Source organism: Xiphophorus hellerii, chromosome 1 (genome assembly GCF_003331165.1).
Source record: "Xiphophorus hellerii strain 12219 chromosome 1, Xiphophorus_hellerii-4.1, whole genome shotgun sequence".
NCBI classification, from domain to species: Eukaryota; Metazoa; Chordata; class Actinopteri; order Cyprinodontiformes; family Poeciliidae; genus Xiphophorus; species Xiphophorus hellerii.
In genome coordinates this window covers 6,180,293-6,186,508 of record NC_045672.1, presented here as the reverse complement: position 1 = coordinate 6,186,508, position 6,216 = coordinate 6,180,293, and the positions used below count along the sequence as shown (strand labels likewise).

At 40.7% G+C, this 6,216-nt stretch overlaps 1 protein-coding gene across 1 annotated transcript in view; it reads right to left on the bottom strand.

Annotated features, from left to right (window-relative positions):
- The window catches only part of LOC116721371 (tumor necrosis factor receptor superfamily member 14-like), a 1,133,408-nt gene that overhangs the window by 821,777 nt on the left and 305,415 nt on the right, over positions 1-6,216 (bottom strand). The window lies entirely within an intron of this gene.

The window sequence follows — 6,216 nt, the reverse complement described above, 5'->3', positions numbered from 1 at the left end:
CCAAGATCCACATGGGACCAATTGAAGTCTGTGCGTTTGAATCTCTGTCTCTGTTTCTGTTGCATTTTGCCGTCTCATGTTGATTTGGGTAAGAAACAGAGAACTGCCTCCAAACCGTTTCTCTTTAAAATATGCCTGTATAATCATTTGAGGACAATGTTTTGAAACTTGCTGACAAGGTTGCTGAGGAGCTGTAAAGACGCTTTGTCCTTTCAGTGTGTGAATCACAAAACCCTGAAAAGGCACAGCTTGTGTTCTGGTTCAGACAATGATTCATCTTTTCCCTCTCACAGATGTTGGATGTCAAATCTTACTCAGCTAATTCAGTCCAGATTAGAGACGTTGCACTTGTTTCATTTCAGTGTGAAGGTTATGAATTATCAAGTGATATTGTCTGTATTACCAGCTTTATTTAAAGGTACAAAGAGTCATTTAGATGGAGCGCAGTCATTCCACTTCTGTCCTAATGAAGCTTCCAGCAACTTCGTTTGCTTCCGAGGTGCTCAGGGGTGAGGCTGTTGTCTAAACACCGATGGGTCATGTGTCGGACTTTCTCCCTGTACAGGATTTCGCCGTCGTCATCAATTTTTGTAAATCCTTACCTTTTTGTCAGCAGATCTTGTACAGTGTTTGTGTTGTGGATGAAGACGCTGTTCTGGGTGTGTTGGGTAAACAGGGTTGAGCTGAGCACGAAACTCGACAGTCGTTATTCTGCGGGACTTTTTGGGAGATGCAAGGTCTCCTTGGAAGAAAGACGGTTGTTCTGAGAGTGAAACGGTTTTGTGGTAGTTTAACGAGACGTTTTGGGGCTGAAGGGGGTTCTAATCTAGAAAAGAGCGTTGATGTTTGTACCTGGTGGTTCTAGTTGAGCCACGGCCACTTGAATTCTAGTGCTGATGGATCCTCATGTAGACCTGCCTCAATAAGCGGGCTGGTGGCAGCTCAGGCATCCGGCTGTGCTATATAATCCTCTCCAAACACACGAATCACAGGGATAAGGACAGCTAGATGACGGCAGTGATTTAGGCAAATGATGTTTTAGAAACGTTGTCGCCTACAGTCGTGGTTGCTGCTCTGGTGATGTTGACTAAAGGAGAATAAAGTTGTACACAACCTCAGGAGGAGTCCCTTTGGCTTACAATCATCCTCATGAACTGTCACGGTTTAGCAAAGGATGTGCCAAAATACTCTCATGGTTTAGCTTTCATTACTTTTCACGTGCTTTATTATCAGTGGGGTTTGCACGAATGATCCCTTTGTCAAGCCTCTCTTTCTGCAAAATAACTCACTGTCGATATATGGTCTAAAAATACTTTCTATAGTTGGAAATTAAGATACAAGTAAAAAAAAAAAGTCTCTCTTTGTAATACAGCTTGCAGTAATGTGTTTTCATAAATATAAGACACGTTTGGCAAAGTACATAAATAAATAAATTTCTTCTACATGTAAAAATGTTTAAAGTAACTGTTAACATGTACTAATATTAAAATATGCAATTAAGACCAAAGTTATTCACACCCCTAGGCGGGTAATGTCATCTTTAATCTCACCACCAGGTAAAATTCTGTTGAGGAAGCAAAAGGCTGGGAGGGCGAGAAATACTGCCAAAGATAAATCACCAAAGATAAATCACCAAAGATAAATCACCAAAGATAAATCACTAAAGATAAATCACTAAAGATAAATCACCAAAGATAAATCATCAAATACCAGAGGAAATAAGCAAAAAGCTGCTCAGCAATTATCAAAAGAGTTTGATTGCTGCGATGTTAAAGAGGGTCCTTCCACTGGTTGTGTATCATTTTTTAATTTTCATTTAATATTAAAGTGTAAATAAAAACATCTACTTTTGTTTTCACAATAAATACTTCACTTGCATTGTTATCCTGCCTTTTTAGAGACGCCTCATTACATGTTTCAAATCTTATCATGGACAAATGTTGTGGATTGAAGATCATTTTAAACCCAGACATGCCCCAGATATAAATACTTTCAGTCTCGTCTCTAAGCCAGCATCTTTTGCGTTTGTCAGACAACCGTGTTATAAACAGGAGTACACAATTAGATGCAACGTGCTAATGCATTTGATATTTAACGAGCATAAAAGTGCTAGACGTTCAGATTAAAAACCAAGCTATTAGGAGCAGAACTGCCTAAATATTTCACTGCAACATTACCAACCTATTACAATTACTTTTTATGATGTCTTACTACAGAGAGATATATGGCACTCTGTCAGCAATTAGCTAAATGGTTTATAACATTAAGCACACTGCAATATAAAACTAATGTTTTTAAAAGATTTTGAACATTGCTATATTTTAAGTGGGTAATATATTCATGTCCAGAACACCATTGTCCAGTTATTGTTCATACTTGTTCACCTAAAACCTCCTACAAAGCCTACAGTGATGTCGAATTTCAGATGCACCTAAAGCTGTGCTAACCAAATTAGCAACAGGCCTGACATCCTCCCCTATCCTTGAGTAAATATCTTCGAAGTGAATATAAACATCAAATTGTAGCCGGTCGTGAAATTCTAGAGCTAGAGCACATCCATTGGCTTGAAAGAAAAAAATACAACTATATTTGATATCTCCATCTGTCAGAATCATAAATACTTGAGGAATGTGCTTTTCCTACTGAACTAAATCCTGCCATTGCAACCCCAATTTACAAGTTAGGAGATAAACAAGCCATTAGTTGTTTAGAATAACCACATTTGTCTGTAGATTTTCAAAGGTTCCAGAAAAATGGCTGCTAAACAGCAAACAACATATCTTGAAAACGAGGCTTGTGCAATTTGACTTCAGAGCTAATTTTACTGAAACGGCACGTTGTTATTTTATGTAGTCAATAAAAATGAATGTTGACACAGAAAAGAAGATATTTTTAGACATTTTACAGTTAAACGTTGGGCTTTTGACATGTTTAACCATGTGGTGCCATTGTCTAAATTAAAACACTACGGCACAACTTACCAATTGACAAGATTCACCTAACTGGACGCTTCCGGTGTGTGTGTGTGAGTAAATGGTGTAGTATCTCAGCTGAGAGAGTGTACTATGGAGTACCCCAGAGACTGATCCTGGGGCCACTGTTGTTCAGGTTACATGCCAACAACTTCACCTTCGCATGGACTGCAATGTTCTGGCGACCTGTCCAGGGTGACCCCACCTCTCACCCGTTGCCCACTGGAGATATTTACCAGTAACCCCACGAGGGATAAGCGTGTAAGATGATGGATGGATGGAGTAAGTTATAAGAAAAATGTTAAACTAAGTATGAAACATATTTAAAAAGTGCAATGCCACACATACTAAATGTCATAATTAGCAAAAAAAGAGGAAAGATTTATCTATTTTTCCTCTTCTTGTCATTTTCCTCCTCCCTGTTTGGGACGTTAAAAGCTAAACGAAGCACACCTTTTGCATTTTCTGTAATAAATTTACTTTTTTCTTTTTTTTTTTACACCATGTCTATGTTGGAGCCTGCATTTCTTTAGCCGGAGCAGTTTTTTTTGTGTGTTTTTTTTCTTTTGTAAACTCAGTTATCAGTGTAAAATGTCACACCGCTTTTTTGAAGAGGAAACATTAACAGCAGTAAGCGCTGGGGAAGCCCATTTACATGCTTTGACATTCTAACAGGTGTCAGCAGCAATTTCTGAGGTTGTTTTTTCTGTAGGCAAAGGTCATCTCACCTAAGAAAGCCACTGAGACAAAACTGAAGCGCAACTTATTTCAAAGCTTGTTTTTTTTTTTAAAAAAAAGAAAAAAAAAAGCTTTGCTAATAAATGGGTTTAAGAACTTTAGCAGTTGTCTCAACTTCTTGTCTTCTGTAGAAAACCTAAAAACGGGACTTTGCTGAAAATGTTGAAGTTTAACCTTTTGCCAGAGAGCAGCACGAAGAACAAACCATTTATTTATTAACAGTGCAGCAGTGCAGTGCAATTTATAAACTTCATGTTGCAACTGCTTGGAGGTTCTGTGTATTGCAACTTAATTTAGTTTTCTACATAAACCTACTCTGGAGTTAATTAAGCTCCGCATGACAAAGAGACTTTGATATTGTGAGGCTGTTGTTATAACTCGTTCTTCATTGTTTTTATCTTCAACATATTTTGAAATATTATGAAAGAGGGAGCCAGGGACCAGGAATTAGAAAACCTAAAGAATTTCCCGTCTCAGAAGAGGCTCCGGCTTCACCAGATCACCAACCAGTTCTGAGGATGAAGCTCCACATCGTCTTCATGGTGGAAGACTTTTTTTTCTCTTTTTTTTAACTGAGCAGCTGGCCACATTTTTAACAGCAAAAATTGGTGTGTTCCCAACACTAAGTGCTTAATAAACCTCTTGATTTGAAAATAATTGGACAGAATTTATTGCCCTTGTTAATCTACCATTTCTTTTTCATACATTTTATCCATTGCTAGCTTTTACCCTGCAATGGACTGGTGACCTGTCCAGGGTGAACCCGCCTCTCACCTGTTGACTGCTGGAGATGGACGCCACCAGTCCTCCTCACCACCCTGCAAGGATATGTGTGTTGGCTAATGGATGAATGGAAAGCTTTGAAGGTAGTTTGTCCCCCTTAAATCTCTAATCTGACAAGCCACACTTATGTTAATGCATCAACTGATTTTATATTGCCGACTGTTTTTCTACTTCTCCCATATACACATGCAGACAAAGGAGGCACCCTGAAATGTTTTTTCACCCCAGGCATCCGGTCCCAATCATCATCACACTAGTTCTGTGTGTCAAGCCCATAAAGTCAGCCGGACCTGATGGTGGTCCTGCGTGTGCTGAGCAGCTGGCCGGAGTTTTTACGAAGATCTTTAATTGTTTCCAGTAAAAGGCCAGAGTCCCATCCTGCCTGAAATCCTCCAACATCGTTCCAGTTTTTTAAAAAAAACAAATGAATCCATCACCTGCCTCAATGACTACCAACCAGTGGCTCTCACCCCATTAGTAATGAAATGTTTTGAGAGTCTGGTTCAGAGTCCTATCTTGGTGTACAATCCTCACATCTTTGATACACTGGTTTGCTTATAGAGCTGTTGCCACTGTCCTGCATGCTGTCTTGTCTTACCTTGAGCAAAGAGAGCTACCCACACATCCTCTTCATTGATTTCAGCTCTGTATTAAATACCACCCTCCTGACAGACTGCAGTGCAAACTGTCAGATCAGGGAATCCCTTCTTCCACCTGCTGCTGGATTAAGGACTTTCTGATGGATCACAGAGAGAGTCAGTATGGGCCCCCATAGCTCTTCAGCAATCAGTATCAGTACTGGCTCTCCACGGGGCTCTGTGTTGAGCCCTCTGCTCTTCACGCTGTACACACACGATTGTGTTTCAGTCCGTTAATGTAGCATCCTTGCTTAATTTGCAGACCGCACAACTGTAGTGGGTCTCATCTCAGGGGGGAAATGAGTCTGTCTACAGCAGGGGTCTCAAACTCAATTTACCCGGGGGCCGCTGGAGGTAGAGTCTGGGTGAGGCTGGGCCGCATTCACATACACGGTCTCCTCAGCCAAACCTTTCTGATTGCCTATTGCCATATTTGGCCGTAGTCAGGCGCTGTAACAGCCGTAATTGTGTAGTGTCTCTTTAAGATACTCTAGTATTGCTAATGATGTCAGAAGTATGCGCCACGGCTTCTCTGTAGAGAGCGTGGGAGAAACGTGCTAGACGGACATGTTAGCTCCCTAACTTTTTAGTAATGTTACGGGTTGTTTGGATGCTGCTCAATTTTCATGTCTGATAATATAGCAGCCGTTCAACCGGGCTTTGTAAGGTTGGTGAAGAGCGTATTTATTAAAGGACAACACTGTGGAATTCCCAGTACCAGTGTGGTTGTGAGTTTTTGACCGTCCTGATGAATCTGTCGCCTCCTCTCCTCCCTTAAACACAACCCAAGCGTTACAGCGCCTAACCTTCAGTACGTTACACTGATCAGCAACTTCCGGGTCTAGACTGGATGCTGAAGCACGTGAAGCGGGAGCGGCCGCGGAAATTGCACATGTACCGCATGCAAATAATGACAAATAGAAAATGCAAATAGGCCCGGCCGATGTCCCGCCCCCGAGAGCAATATACTCCACCATGATTGGTAAGTTCGTTCAACACTGAAAAGTGCCAATTATATCAAACTCGCGGGCCGCACTAACATTAAACTTTCATATTAAGGCGGGGGCCACAAACTATAGTCCCGA